A 17052-nucleotide genomic window follows, 5' to 3' on the forward strand; every position below is an offset into this window, starting at 1 on the left:
TCTGGGTGGATTTGTGTGCTGAGATGATATCCTGTTCTACAGAGATTACAAATTCACACTGCCAGCCTTTAAGCTTCTCACTTGGCCCACAGGAGCCCTAGGCTTCTTACAGCCAGTTAAGTCTCAAGGCACCTAAATTAAATATTTTTAATAATCACAGAGTAAAACCTTGACTTTCAAACATGGCTTCTGACTTGGGGAAATGACATTCCTGATTGCTCTTAGAGCATCCTCACCTTGACTTGTGTGTAGGAAGAACTGTAGATCTCATGGACCTCAGCTGGAGCTGGGGGCATTAAATATGTGACCCCAGGCTGATCGAACTGGGCACATGCATCAAGCACAACAAAATCAGAAACTGCTTTTGAAAACAAACCCTTCAGCGCTCTGTCAGAGGAGGTGTGGGATAAATACAGATTACTCCCCTCCATTTTGGACCCAGGTGATGCATCTCAAACACAATACTGCCCTTTGCTTGTATTGAGAGAAGGTACATAAAAGTCTGGAAGATAAAGCTGAAGCCAAAGTGTTTCATATATTTTTTTACCCAACAATGCAAACCTCAGAAGAAGAGTGTATGGCAGGTATGATAACATACTTTTCTGTCTAGAAAGTTACTGACCATTTTAAAAGGGGCAAAAATATTTACTGAGAGGAGGGAAATATTTTTGTCTTCTTTGTACAAATAAATTGCTTGTCCATGACGATGTAGTTATCAGTAAGCATGTGAGTTTCTTGATGTGCAGTTATTGATTTTTTTCCTGTAAATTATCTTGTGGTTATGCTGCCTGCCTCTGAGAAGTGCAGGTTATTACTGATCATTATGAAGCTGCTAACTACATGGTAAATTCTCCAGCACTGCTTTCATCTTTTACCTTTCCTATCCTCTTTATTCTTTTTTAGACTTTCTTTTATTTTCCCAGAAATCCTGCCTGCCTGCATAATATTGTTCTCTGACTTTTCTACAGTGAGATAATATTTCCCAAATATCATAAGCAAAATATGGGCTCATATCTATCCAGAGCATTTATTTGGTGCACTAAGCATCAGTCACTGATTGAAACTTGCATAGTCTTAAAGCAGCTTCTCATGATGAAAGAATAGGCAGCAAGTTAAATTTTAAAGCTGTCATCTTCTTTATGTCCTCAGAATCCTCAGAGAATGAGACTGAGAGAACAAAATGCTGCTTAACTGCAGCAGTCAGTATGGCTGGATACCTGTGCAGAACTGAGGCCTAACTCAGGATAATGCAGGTGAAATATCACAAAATGTGAGAAAGCAAAAGCTTTGCAATGTGCTGGAATAGATTAAGACTGAGAAAACAGATTTTTAGTTTTTTTCCCATTCTCTTTCAGTTACTTTATCGACAGACATTGCTATGGAAGGATAAAAATAGATTAAATCATGGCATTTACTTAAGACATTCAATTATTAATGGAAAGAAAAAGTTATAACGCTCATGTTATATGAAACACATCTTTAAATAAACCAAACAAAAACAAAGTCAGTGAGGAATCCTGAAGTTGCCAGCCTAAACTGCTTGATAATGTAGAAACAAAAGCACTTTGAAAAGACTTCTACAAATCCTCAGTAAGTCCCTATATCTTAGGTAATCCTGAGCTAACTAACTGAAAGATAAAAATGTAAGCCCTTCATGTTTGTGGTCAAAGATAAAAAAGTCCCCAAAGTCCTCTACTTTTCTTGTGAATCTGATCTAAGTTCCTTAATCTGTAATTCCTGAGCAAGCAGAAAACTAAATGAGTTACAAGTCTATGGACAGAAGATTTCACAACCCCCATATCTGTTGGTTTCTCTTCTTTATTTTTAAGGTTATCTGTCTTGAAAGAAATTATTTTAAATGGAGTTGTCCATTATCTCTCCCTCTCTATGGTGTTGAAAGGAGGCCTGAAATGGTTGAACCTCTAAATCATATTGCCTTGTTTTCCTTTCTCCTCATATTGGATTGTCAGTTCTGGGTTTTCACAAGACTTGCCTGGAAATCTGTTGGAATCTGGTCAGGGTATGTGTCAGTACTTTTCACACATTAGTTAAATCCACCAGGAGGATACAGTGCAAAGAGAAGGATATAGTCAGTGCTGGATAGCTTTGTAACAAGGATTTCCATCCTCTAATATGCTCCTCAATTCAAAACTAAGCCAATAAAATGTACAGGAGAATACATGGAAAGAAAACAAGGACCATCTTTCCCTCACTCCTTATAAGCTATAATCACCATTACATGAATGCTGATGTCATGCAGCCAAGTGTTGCAACATACAGTTGCCTCATTTATTCTGCAGCTACATTTAGGCCAACGAATTAATGGTCAGAGAGAATTCTTCTTTAAATCTGTCTTTCAGTGCTCTTTCTTCTGTGTTGCAGGTCATTTTCTGCTCATATTCTGTGGGCAGCACGGAGATTTGTTCTGTGTTCTCACCTTCAGATGAATCTGCACATTCTGAAGAAGGCTATGCTGCTCAAGTCTGTCATCGCTTGTTGACGTAACTTCTTAATTAAAACCTGACGAGATGAAGAAAACTGACTGTGCAGTTGTGATTGATTTATATGAAGTTACTTGAAAGATTTCTCTATGAATGGAGATTCTTTGTTTCTCAACCAGAGCAGAACGTGCAAGCCACTGTCATGTTCTCAGAACCTTAGAAGGCATTAGTCACGATGGAGTGTGAGGATTCATTTGAAGGGCTCGTGAAATTTGGCACAATTGGTTCCATTTTAATATCAGTCCTGTGGATTTATGCAACAAGTCAAAGTAATGTTATATAACTATTTTGAAGGCAAATGTACCAGGCAATTGCCATAGTTCTATCTGCTCTTCACTGCTGCAGCTAAATCCTTTTTCTCAGCCTTGGGGCACAAAATGAGACATGGAACAGAACTTTGACACCATCCTACTGTCTGACAAATCAGATGACTCGTAGCACTGTGGAAGAACACTGTCAGAACAAAGGATTGGGATGGGCAAATGATTTATGACATGATCCATTTAATGATCTACGAGGAGTCTCTGCGAAGTGAGGTCAGTCAATGGCATTTTTAAGTAACCATCACCTTTCTCGCCTCCAGCAGTAGCTGCTTGCATTTGCCTCCATTTCTTCTATTAAAATTGCCCACACAGTGGTGTTGGAAGACATCTACAGTGGTTGTAAATTATTTTTCTACAGTATATGTTGCTGCAACTATTTGTTCAACATTCTAATGAGCACTCTTCCTTCCACCTTATTAGTCATCTGGCAAAGGAGAATGGCTGCAGTATTTTTGCTCCGCAGCTCCACGTGTCAGTCAAATCATTTTGTCAAATGGTAATCAAAGATCTTTTTTTTTTTTCTTTTCTTTTTTTTCCAGAAGAGATCAAAATGTCCCATTCCAGAAGGCTAAAATGGAATTCAGCACTACTAGGTACCACTACACTATCACTTCCATCTTGAAATTGCAAAATTGGTCACTGTCTTGACTGGCGTTGCAGACAAAGTTAGCTGGAGTGGTGGCAGAAGCCTTATTAGCAACCCACACCAATTTTCCTGTAACTTGGAGAGACTGAAAGGGAGAGCTCAGTGTTGACGGGTCATTTGTGATTTTAACAAAACAGCCAAGTTCCGCCTTTTGCATCAGACCAGCAGATGCATGCATTGGTCATGCAGCTTTAGGTCTCCAGAAACACTGAACGTGTGAGTAGGAGGTTACAGAACTTGTATTTTATTTCAGAGAGGCAGGTAGTAATCTGCCATAAACATGAAAAAAAAAAACAGCGTGAAGAAATAGAGCTAAGTGCTCTGGTAACAGAAGCGCTGTCTCTGAAATTGCAGGGTGTGGTTAGTGACCTCCACAAGCCCTGATATGAAAGTACAGACTGCTGTCCTGCAGCGGCGCTAAGGAACAAAGTTGAACTGCCATGTGATGTCATACGGTCTGAAAGCGGTGTGGCACCACTCTCAAGGAACCACCAGAATGTGGAGTCATTTAGGGAACATTTCCAAGATAAAGAGGGAGTAAGGAAGATACTGTCCTGGCCTCTGTACCAAGGCAAAGCCAGAGAGCTCCATGTGACACTGACAGACATGCTGGACCACCTTTCCTCAAGTATTGCATGCAGAGACTCCAAACATTATGTGGTGGTTATCCATTCACAAAGCGCCTAAGACTGCAGCACAGGCACTGAAGGCAGCAAAATAAACAGTGTAAAATCCATGGAAAGCTCTTTTGATCTGGTGTATGCATTGGGATTCAGTCAGGAGACTCATTAGAGCAGCCAACACTGCGCAAACCAGCAGGGCTGAATATTGCACAAGAGCATAGTACAGAGAGGAATGCTGAAGCTGGTAGGCCACCACTGTGACAAGGCACTTCTCTCGTACAAGGCCTTTGCAAGGTTCATCACGATTTCTGAGACTCCCTCACTGAGACTGTCCTATACAAAGAGAACCTGGGGCGTTACAGAGTGACTCATCTGCTGACCAGTGCCATCTATTTACTTGGAACACCACAATGCCCCCAAATTCCTTACCCCTTGTCTTGCCATGTTCCAAAGCATCTCATCTTTGTGACATGAGGCCCTGGAGCAAGTGAAAGCAATCTGTATTACATCTCACCACCTCGTCAGGACTCGAGTGCAAAATGAAGATGGGGTGGTGCTAAGGGAGCAGAAGCATTTTATTGCATTTGTCATGGGGACTGATGTTCAGAAAGTATAACCTTAACCCCCTTCCTCCTTTTTTTAAACACTGCTTTGGGCTGTTTGCTACCATAGCTCCCACCGAGCAGTAGGCAGTGCATAGAGATTGGCCAACATGGAGTTCAAAAGAGAAAGAGGCAAGAGAAGGATCTGTTCCAGGAACTACTGGCTCTGACCCAACAGAAGGCCTTCAAGCATTTCCCGGAGAACCCTCGAAGGACCAAAATGGAGATCACTGCTCTGGAAAGAGCTCTGACACAGACACTGCAGAGGCACAACGTCAGGGATTAGCTTCTTTTGTAATCAGAGTTAATGATTGCAGCCCAGACTACTGCACTCTGGGGAAGATATACCAGCCTGGAGTAAATGGGATTCCTCCCACTGCAGGCAATGGGCAGTTCCACCCCTGGAAAATGGAGAACAACAAATGCATCAGTGGCTTTTAACAAGTTGGGTTTGCAGACCTCTAACACTTTTCTGGTGCAGATCTCAATTCATATGCAATTAACTTGAACTCTCTGCTTACTTCATTACTTACCTACATAACTATCAAAATGTGAATCCATCATAGGCTTGTTGTTCAAAAAACCAATGGATTGTATGGAATGTATTTTTACATATATTTTTTCTTACTATTCAGCTTGAAGTAATCTTAGCCTGATATTCCTCAGTTGTGAAATTTCATTGCTATGCAAACTATAAATAGCACAACATCCTTCTATGCTGTTAACTTCAAATATGAGTAAATGCAAACACACATTCTTGGTTAAAAGACATTCCTTCCAACTATTTTCTCATTGCTGAAAGTGGGCATAGGATCCTGTTTCCTTGACCACAAGAGGCAGCTTGCCAATGCAGTCTTTTTGCCTTACTTACGTCCAGAGGATCTCTTGGCTTCTTTCAGTTCTTCAAAATCTTTCTCTTCCACTGACATGTGCAATAACTAACAGTCAGTTAGCTCCCCTCAAGTACTGGAAGGCCATAATGAGATCTCCCTGGAGCTTTCTCCAGGCTGAACAAGCCCAGCTCCTTCAGCCTTTCTTCACAGGAGAGGTGCTCCAGCCCTTTCATCATCTTCATGGCCCACTAATATCCTGCTGTGCAATGCCTTACTAAGTTGACGCAGCAACAACCTTCTCACAACACCACTGGTGTCCATATAACAACCCCCCTATTTTACAAAACTGAACTGCAAAAGCCGTTACCAATCCAGAGTGATGAACGGAGAGGAGCTTTTGTGTCCACGCTCTGCTCCACTCACTGCTGCTTGAAAAGTGGCTATGGATGAACGCTCCGCTGAAGTATATGCTCAGTTTGATCAAGACCAACACCTAGGGAAGAAACAGAGCCCCTCAACCCCTATGCTTTGTGGTGGAGAAATGTGAGAGAAATCAGTGGGTGAGGGTGAAGCAGTGCATCAGATGCCCTCCTAGAACGCCACTCTGGTCATTACGGCAAGGCCAGTGGTCAACAAGGAGGATACTATAAGCCAGAGTTGGGGCTTTGCTACATTTAAACTCCACAAAGTTTAATGAGGCTTGAGCAAACAAAATCTGGCGGCACAGTATCTATGTGTAAACTTATCGTCACTGAAAACACTGCGGTGTGAGCTCTCCAGGGAGGGCCTCTCCCTCACCCACTTCCAGAGAGGACTGCAAGCACTCCAACAGCTTTCATGCAAGCCTTCCTTCCACCAGAAGGAATGGCATGAATGCAGCAGGCAATATACATTTGGCTGTAGCCCATGGAAAGCGTTTGAGGAGCCATTTGGCCTCAGTCCAGGCTCAGGCCAGCTGAGCTCCTGCGGGAGCGCAGGGCTCCTCACTGCCAGCATTGTCCTGGGGCTGACAGCTGAGGAGGAGCGCACCGAGGAGGCTTGGCAGAACATTTCACATTACTCAATTTGTGCAAAATGTTGGTGTAACATATGATGTTTTGGAGCAACTAGCTGAGTTATGGTTAAAGCTCTCTGAGTGGGGTGATATTCCTGCGCTGCCCGAGGCGTGCTCAGCCATCTGTTTGTCGGATGGGGATGCGAGGGGCTGCATCATGCTCCAGATGTTTTCTGTGTCATCCAAGCACAGGCTGCCTTCAGAAAAAGAGAATTTGAAGAAGAAATTCCTGAATAAAGGCAAAAAGCTCATACCATCTATGGTCATGAATGTTTGAGGATGACATGATGATAAAAAAACTGAAGATAATAGCTGCTCAGAATTATTGCCAATTTGTTCTGACAAACACTTCTGGCTTATCTCACATGATGGCATCCAGTGCTTCTAGAGCTTAAAAAAGAACTGATCTAGAGACAATTCAAATAAGTGGGATCTGCCCTATGGCTCCACTGGGATTTGGACTGTAAGCACCAAAATGCTGTCAGAGCTTTATCTCAAGCTGTGGTACTTCCTAGCAAATATTTTGTCTCTTGGATCTGAAGATTGCAACCTTTGACACAAGAGATCCAGCAAAAGAGTGGCAGGGAAGTTTTGATAAGTGTAAGGAGAGGGAAACATAGATCCAGCATACTATAGGTATGGCTGATATGGGCATGAATAAAGATGTCCTAATGACTGTCTGGTCAAAATCAGAGTGGTTTTTTTTTTTTTTTTTTTTTTTTTTTTTTGGTAACTGACTGCTAAACTGCCATTGGTGACGTTCTTGCCCCACTGAAACAAATAAGTTTGTGTCACTGACTTGAGATGACCAGCATTTTACACTATGCAATTAGATGTGAAACCAAGCCAAAATCCCAAGACTGCCTTGAACTTTGTCTGACTTGAAATCCAGTTTTGAACTTCAGAGCTCATATTCAGTTTTGTAGGACAGATGCAAAGCAGAGGCTGTCATCTTGAGAAATGCATCCATAGGGGACTTCGTTTCAGAAACAACTTTAGGAAAAAAAGAAAACCACAATCAAAAAATATGTTTTTCATCTTGATCTCATTATTGCCACTAACTGTATTGGAGTTAATTGTTTGTCTGCTCTTCTCTCCAACCCAGATGTGTTTCCCCCTTTTTCTTGATGGAAAGCATGTAAAGCATGAAAAGCTATTGCCAAAAATCCACCTGTTAATATCTCAGACTAGCAGGAGTGATTTTTACTAAGAGAAAAAATAAAATGACTTACGACCATAGTTGGAAGACAGCCTGGTTCATGATTTTCTCATGATAGATGGGAGTTCCCCTTGGAGAATCTTCCCATGTCCAAGTTCTCATTTAATAAATGAAAAAAATTCCTCTACTGATGATTCTGTAACACAGAGGAGCTTGGGCTTTAGAGATTACATGCATTTATAACGTACATGCATGAATTTATTTGTGAGTATAATAGCTAGTATAAAGGAAGGGCTGTATCACCTCACTGGCAGAAAGCAGTAACTTATTTACACTGAGAATATGTGCTCCATGGCTCACATTCTTTTCTAGAAGGAACTGAGAGGGACCTGGAGGAGCTCTTCAGGTATAATAATCAGAAGGGTCTTTTCTCTGTCCCCAGTTTATCCTGTCATGAATCTGTCTTCACATGGCCAGACTCACTATGCATTCCTCTTGGTGGAGTTTAATCTCAAGTGAAGGGCAGAGTAGTGAATGACACCTTGCTATGGGGGACTGATAAAAACACATTACAACTAGAATGTAATGATGGATTTGGGGTCTCGTCACGACACGGAATTGTCCATCTCTCCAAACTGCTCATTGCAGCAGCAGCAGCACAAGGAGCCAGCTGGGAAGCTGGGATGTATCCTGGGCTCGTTCATGACTGAGAATATTGAGAAGTGAGAGCAGCATGGGATGAGAGCACGTGCAGAAGGCTGCTCATTCGATTTGCTGATAGAAGAGATGAAAGCTTGGAATAGTCAGAACCTGAGAGTAGCACCATGAAATTGTTTAGTGATAATACGTGTCCTTTATATTGGCAATATGCTTTAAGAAAGCTGTCCTCATACTGTTGCTTGTCGGCCACATGGGATTATTAATATCCTTTCCTAAAGTAAAGAAAGCAGCTTTCTCCCAAATATTGTCTATGGAGCTTTTCAGCAGTGGCGTGTTTCTGTTTAGTCCTTTTCGGGATTTTATTAAAATCTCAGTGGCAAAAGCACTCCACAATTTTTTTATTCTGTACTCTACAGCTCGAAGAAGTATTTTGCAACCAGGGAAATGCAAGTGTGGTTTTAATGGAACTGCAAAGCTGTATCTGAAATATAGCATTAGCCAATTTACCTATATCAGAAAGAAATGTCACACCACGCTCTGTGTGTGTGTGTCACCATGAGATAACACAAGCCTTCTGGGAATTAGGAAACACTCTGCTTTACTTGTGCCTTCAGCATACAGGGAGTAATTACTGCATGGTAATAAGAAACACGAAATGTCTAATTCCTGCCACAAAATGGCAAGGAAAAAATAAACAATTACTTCCTTGTTACGAAAGATCACGTTCCTTCCCACTGACAGAAACATCCGTAATGGAAGATGTCTTTGGAGTGTGCCTGTGTGCCTGAACTGGTCTGTGTGCCTGTACATGGCATATTTACATGTGTGCAGTTTTACGATGCATACAGATACACACATATACATTACGTACCACCTTCAGGTCTGTGTAGACGTTTGAAAGAAACCACTTCAGCCTATACCTTATAAATCATGCACAAATCTCTAACATTGTAACTGTTCAACGTAATGTTATCCTTTAATTGGAATTTGGAATTGCTTTGGACACGTGGCAATATTGCTCCTTTAAAAATGCTCTAAATGCTAATGCTGCAGTAAAAGGACAGGAATTTCCACTGGAAGTTTTTATGCTCAGATTTATAACAGTTTTGGAAACAATATTTAATTTTGCAAATAATTAGGCATATTTTAATGAATTCTATCAATGCTGTTGTTTCTATAAATTGATTCTTTTACAGACTTGCAGAAAGAAGATTAAATCCACCTCCCCAGAAAGAAGAAGAAGAAGAAAAGGTAAGGAAGGATGCTAGGACTCGGCTGTAGGACTTGGAGAGTTTTATGTTAATTATTAACTTTGTCATTTGCTGTATATGACGTGTCCATTCAGACTGACAGGGCAGCTATAGAATACTGTTGTCCTTTGTCTCAACATTGAGCAAAATATTAACAACAAAACTGCATTCCTTAAGCCTTCTTCTATTGGTAAGAGATCAATGAACGAATGCGTAGTTCCATAAACACAAGCCTCAGGACGCATTAACTCTTCCTGGGTGTGAGAATCAGCTGAGTTCATCCAGGACATAGCCTTTGGTGCTAATAAATGTTTAACAAATGACTGACAAGCCAATTTCAGCCAATGGCTTTCTCATGAGCTATACATTAGGACTATTGCTTAGCACATCAGCTGCCTGTCCTTTGGCCTGATTTGTCACATGGCACTGTTTGTAACCCCTGTCTGCACAACTGGCCAATCCACAAAAAGGTTTTGAGGTGATCGTGTCATGCAGCTTATGAATGGTATGAACACTGGCACAAGTATTTGCAAAGCAAATTAAGAAATGCAAACCTCAAAAATGTGTGAAAAAAACATAGAAGACTACGTATAGAAAATACTGCTCAGAAAAAAAAAGAATGCTTGGTAGATGGGTAACATCCTACGTGTGAAAAGATGTATTTATTTGTATATTTGTTTATTTGGTTCTCTCTCTTCTATAGACTCCCTGGACAACTTCATTGGTGTTTTCCACACTTCAGTTTCTACTAAAACAAAGGGCATAAGATTTCCCATGAATTCTAAGTAAATTCTGTAGTGGCACTGGGCAGGTCTGAAAGGAGAAGGACTGTTACTGTCAGTGAAATGTGAACGGGGACAAGAAGGGTAAGAGTTTGCTTCCATTTCCATCACTCCTAAAGCAGAAGCTTTCTCCCTTCCCCTGACAACCAGCAATCCTTACCTATGCCTACTATGCTACCAGTAATAGGGGGAACAAGGCTGAGATCAGGCCTTCATCTTGCTGCAGGGAAGCCAAGCACAAAGATGAAGAGAAGGTTGGGATGGGACAGGATGGGATGGGATGGGATGGGATGGGATGGGATAAGGGCAAGGGAAAAAAGGAGAGAAAAGGGAATGGAAGAGGTCAGTCATTAATGTTTTCTTCATTTCTGGCCACAGTAAATGACTCTACTGTGAGTATGTGACCGTTAAATATTAGTCAGTTTTGTTGGACTGCTCTTCCTAAATTGAACAACCATTTTCTTGGCCTTGTCCCTTTGGATTACATTCTCTCCCTTCTATTTTCTGTGCCCATTTATTGCATCATTTGCATTTTAGACTGTCCTTTCATTTGTCCTTCACATCTTGGCTTGCTGTGTACTGGTAATAATAATAACCAAGATCCAGATTCTGAGCCTGTTAACAGAAAAATAAATCTGAAGCATCCGTGTTGGGTTCAGCTGAGGTCTCCAGAGCTCGATGTTGACACTGAAGCTGTGAGTACACATGGGCTCCCAGCACAGAGCATGCTGTAACATCAAGGCCTTGTTTGTATGGAGCCCTAAAAACACTGGGCTCCTCGCTTCTCGAAGAGTATTAGAACAGATGAGTGTTATATGAAGTAAGCAGTACTCATAATTAGTAACACAGTTACAAGGAGAGTGGAACCTATCTCCTTGCACTATTTAGGTATTATTACTCAGCATTAATGCTTGCCTTGCCTGACAAATGAATCACAGCGAAAGCTGTCTGGACTGGACATGACAGGGAGCAGTTTGTCTGCTGGTGTGTAATGGGGCAGCCCCAGCAGGATTAGCAGAGCAGAGCTGTCTCAGCCCTGGGATGATAGCGGCCCCAGGGACTCTGCCATTGGCCTCCCTGGGACTGGGATCCAGTGTGCAGCATGCCTTCTCCGAGAGCAAAACAAAATGAACAGCTAACCAGGAATGAAAAGTAGGACAAAAAAAAAACAAAGAAAAAAAGAGATACTTGCACAACCGTGTGGTTCACTTTCGGCAATTCAAGTTTATTGTACACGCTACATCAAAACAAACCTTTGCAATTAATGTTTTTCTTGTGGGAAGGGAGGTATTTTTATTTTTTTTCTGAACTCCTACACCCTTGTTAAAAGCTTAAAGCAGGCCGAGTTGTGCAAGGATCCTCAGAGGCTGCTGCAGCAGGGAAGCTCCGTGACCACTCCCATGTGTGTGAAAGGAAAGGGATCCGCTCCCACAGCCTGTCCATCCTCCTGCACCTTCATCTTCCTCCCACATGGCCCTGTCAGCAGCCCAGCCAGCCCTTACTCAGCAACATCTGCCATGGAAATCAGAGGGAAGGGCGCATGCTCAGCTGTTTTGTATCCGTGAGGTTGGAACAACTGCAGTCTTTGTTCCCTGAAAGAGCTCCATAAAAACGGACCGGAAGGCCTTCAGATTTGGTTGGGTGGATTTTTAATGTGCTTCTGTGGGGCAAATATCAGCAGTGCAGGAACAATGACAAACATTAGGCATGAGATACAAATTTAACCTGAAAAAAACCTGAATACATGTTTTTGCAGCTGGAATAAACTTTGGTGCTCTCAAAGTTGGGCTTGCATCTTTTACTAGGACCTTCTGTTCCACGCTTTATGGCAAGCATGCTGGATCTTCGTAAAAAAGAAACTACTATCTTAAGATAACTGTTGGCTTATTAAACATTCTCTCTCCTATTTTAGTTAGCTTTTCAGTGCTTGTGATGATATTTCAGCTGTGTGTCCTTAATTCATTTTACACCCCTGTCACCAGCGCTGCTCAGCTGTGCTTTGAACAGGATATTCCGGAACAAAGAATGGCATTTTCCTCCTGCCACGTGATCACCACAAAGCATTTTCCCTGGATCTGACCAGAGCTGATGAGTTACAGAGGGGAACAAGTTCTGCTGCAGCAGAAGCACACAGACAGACAGCAATGAGTGACCATGCTTAACCCTGGCAGATCTGAGTAGTGACCTAGATGTAAGAAGCAGCAGATCACCTAACAACTCGATATACAAACATAATCCATTACTTTTGTTAAATGCAACGTTGGTTGCATTTCAGCCTACTACAGATACGTAACGACTGTGCTGCGGGCAAGAATGAAAATAGCATGCTTGGGATTATGCATTTATATAATATGTCACAACGCTTAGCATACATATAGCACTGTTCATTTTCAGGACACATCATATAATTTGAACCTCAAAAAGCTGTGAAACAGATCAGTACATTGCTCTTTGAAAGATTTCTTTCTCACAAAAGCTTACGTGTAAGTGAATCACATGAAGAACAACACATCTACGGCCAGATTCTGATCAAATTACTTTGGTGAAAATATTAAGTGTCTTTGAAGTCAATGGAGCAGTTCCAGCAATACAACCAAAATCAGAATCTGGATCCTATTTCTACATGCCATAAAGCTGAACTGTTATTGGATAGCATGGCACATCTAAAAATAAACCAAGAGGTATATTTTTAGCTCATTCTGGAAATTGTGTTGACATTGTTTCTTTCTTCTCTGGCTAACTTAGAGCATTAAATCCAATGCTGTGCTTCTTTTTTTGCCTTCCGTGCCTGTGTATCTGTTTCCGTGCTGCCTCCTTTCCTGGGCCGGGCAAGCAAGGTAATTTGTGCAGAAAGATGCATTTGTGCAAGACAGTGTGTTTGTGCAAGGTGATGTGTTTGTGCAGGATGATGGCACTGGTTACAAAGGCCCTTCAGGGTCACCTGTCACAGCTCAGGGTGGGATTTGAATTTAATATGAAACTTAGGTGCCATTAAAATGTCCAGGATCAGATCTTACTGACAACAAGGCTCAGGGCAGAAATGTGTTTTCTTGCTCAATGTTGTGAGCTTTTGGAAGGAGACCTCTAGAAACCTTTCCCCCTTTGCATCCATCACTGAAGCCGTGACAGGCAAGGTTATTGCCAGCTCTGGCTCAGCTGCCACTACAGATGTCTGATGGCTTTTCTCTGCTCCTGATAACCTCTGAGCAGGCTGCATGAATTTCAGCCCAGCTTTTAGCCTGCTGTGAGACACAGACCATACAATTCATTGCTGTAAGCGGTTCTTTGCCATTTTGTTCCATATACAAGTTCTGGGAGGGATAAAATTTACTTTCTTTCGCGGGAGTAATTCATTCATTTCAACAGGCCATTGTGGTTTAACTGTTAGAAAGTCCAAGAATGCCTGTGTCAGACGTTTCCTTCCAACATTTTATCCTATACTGTCATTTTGTCAATTATCTTCAAAGCTCTTCTGCCAATTTAATGCTGTCAGCAGAAAACAATGCTGGGATACTGCAGTTTTTTCAGGGAGAAGTAGAAAATAAAGTACCCAAAATCTCAAGATGTTTGGAAATAGCTGTATGACTCAGTAAAAAAGGAAGCCCAGTCCACTCAGCAAGGTAACTTTTCCAAATAAGCTAATAAAATCTTAACCAAACAAGATATTATATGAATAAGAAATAGTAAAATGAAAGTTGTCCTAAATAAGTAAATAAATTCACTCACACAGGCACGCACATACACTTAAATCTTTTAGTAAGAAGTTTAGCTAAAACCTGATAGCAAAAAATAATCTTTACATCTTCCATGTTCATTTCACCTTCTTTGGTCTGCTTAAAGAGGGGGAGAGAAAGGACTGCTGAAAAGGACCCCAGATTCACTGAGGATTACACAGGGCCTTCGCAATTGATAAAGATCTCCCCATTTTTAGAATAATTTATTGGATTAATTCATATCAAAACCTGCAATTATTCCTCAGACAAAACAGCTTCTAGTTTGGATCCGAATACACAGGTCTACTGCATGATAGTTTCACGTGTTTCTGCATTTAAAATCTCCTGTTGCACAGCTGCAGCACGGACCTTTGGAAAAAAATTAATTCCTGTGAGGGACAGCAGCTCCATTTAGGACCCAGAGTTTGTCATTCCACAAAAACTGCAGCACTGAACTCCACAGAGGGCAGATACAGAGTGAGAACATCTGTGACCACTTAGGTTAATTGCCTTTCCCAACTCTTCCCCCACTTCTGGGCTCTGATGGCCCCCTGAAGATCAATGGCAGGTCACCAGGCATCTTATTGCAGGCATTCTGCCATCCTGCCCCATCTCCTGGGGTTATCTAAATCTGGTTTCAAGTCTGCCTTCAGAGGGTCTCAGAGGGCTACTTACAGAGTCTGCTGTCTCCTTTGTCCCGGCTTCCTCCAGAGAGCAACAGCCAGGGAAGCTTCTCTACTTCACAACACCAACGTCGTGGCACATTATGTCTCCTGCAATAGCCTCAGACACAGCTCTGAGAGAAGTCGTGCAGGTCCCTGCTCTAAATAGTTACTTTACTCTTTACTTTCATAGCAAAAGAATATTTTCTGGTAAAAGCTGATACAGATGATAATTCAAATGCACTGTTATCTAAATATCCATTTACACTATTATCTTTTGCTGGAATATACTGTACTTTTTCAGAAGAAAGTCAATATTTCCAAAAATGCTTATCAAAAAGGATGGTGACAGCACTGATGCATGGAAATGATTTGAGCCTTACCTCCTCTTCCATTACACTGAATCTAAACTCAAGGTACATAAAAGAAAGAAAATGATCTCTTAGAAAAGCAAGTTTGAAATCACTACTGAAACCCACAGCAACTAAGAAAGTGCCTTCTTTTTTGAAGGCAAGCACTGAAATTCATGCAATGACCGCTGCCCCAGGTCTCACTGCGGTTCTACCTCAGCGCTACAGTGGCTTGCTAGCTTCCTTCCTGAAACTCTTCAGATGTGGCAAGTTGGCTGTGGCTGTAAAGACCGGGGGTGTCATGAGAAAGATGAGATGTCAAAGCTGCAGGAAACAATTGAAACTGGTTATTTTTAGCAATGGTTATTAAAGGCCGGCACAGAGATCTTTAGCGATGTACAACCCATTTATATCCTCTGCCTGTTTTTCAGCCTATCAGGCTGAAACTCCCTGACCAGGGACAGGGAGAACCTTCTTGCCAACTGTGTCACACCACTGACAACCAAGCAAGCTGTCCTGGCGCCTCGCTCCTGAGGGGTGCAGCTCTTTTTCAGGTAGTCTTCCTTCTGAAAAATCGATTTGTTAGTACTGTTGTAGACTCCTTAGAGACTTACAAGAATAAGAAAGTACTGGGGATAAGTTATACTTTAACTTTTCACCAAAATATGCTTCCTCATGATTCTTAAGGCAAAATCAGAATCTTGACTGCAACTAATAATGCATTTAAAAAGTCAACATGCATGTAACTTCATCTTCTTGTGTGAAAGTAAATAATCCATGGAGCCTTGTACCTGTAGTTTGTAATGATCTCAGGAGTCGGAAATGAGCAAAGAAATGAGAACTCTTTTGCCTTTTGAAAAATGAGGGTTATGTTTCCCCCTTCCCAGTCACTGGGAACTTCACTGGACTGCCACGACTTCTCAAGCTGTGTCTTAGCAACTTCATCCTCCAGTCTCTCAGCACCCTCCTTTTTTCAGGTATTTCATTTCATTTTTCACAATGTAGTAGATATGCTGGCATAATAAAAGGCAAAAATTTAGGTCTGTTTTGTTCACGTCGAAATGGCCAATTTTTCCTGTGTTATTTCTGAGACTCCTTTTGCTGCTGAGAATCAAATTAAAAAAATTGGGGGCAAAATTTCATTTGATTTGTCTCTGAAACTGCTCATAAAGTTGTGGATGGAATTCTGTTAGGGTTAAGGTGGTGGAACATCAACCATTCCAGCTGTGAATTTCAACCCAGTCACTCAACACACACCAGAAAGCTCCCACATGGGAGCTGAGGAGACAGCAGTTTCTGCGCTCACCTGGGTGCACAGCTCCCATCCAGCACAACCCTGTGAACACAAAAAGAAGTGGGCCTTGGCAGCAGACGGCAGGCTTCCAGAAGGAGAAGGCACCTGGACTTCGTTTCCACGAGGCAGAAGGCAATGAGTCCACATTGTCTGCGTGCCAAGAAGCTGGAGCTGACTCACTGCCGGAGTTCCCCTTGGGAGGGACAAGTGCCTAGAGAATTGACAGACACCTTCATTTCTTCACTAAGCAGAGTTGTCTGGTCATAAATGAAAGTGACGTTTCTGGGAAAAATACAGAGAACGTGCAATGGCAGAACAAGAGCGGTGCAGAAGACTCTGCAAGACTGCATGACCTTATTACTATGAAAGCTATAGATGATGACAGTAACAACTCCAGCCACAACAACTGCTGAGCAGGTCTGCAGATAACAAGAATTATTACATACTTTTAATATCTGCTGAACCAACATGTTCATACAACTTACTGACCAAAACATACTCAAATGGCAAGGCAGGAAGTTTTTCTAAGCCTTCTCTCAGCCAGCGGTGCCACTGACTGCATTAAGAAGATGTTTGAGTGTACTGCTCTCCTCCCTGACC

The sequence above is a fragment of the Lagopus leucura genome, unplaced genomic scaffold, assembly GCF_019238085.1.
Source record: "Lagopus leucura isolate 7727_CA_CO unplaced genomic scaffold, USGS_WTPT01 Super-Scaffold_73, whole genome shotgun sequence".
NCBI lineage: Eukaryota > Metazoa > Chordata > Aves > Galliformes > Phasianidae > Lagopus > Lagopus leucura.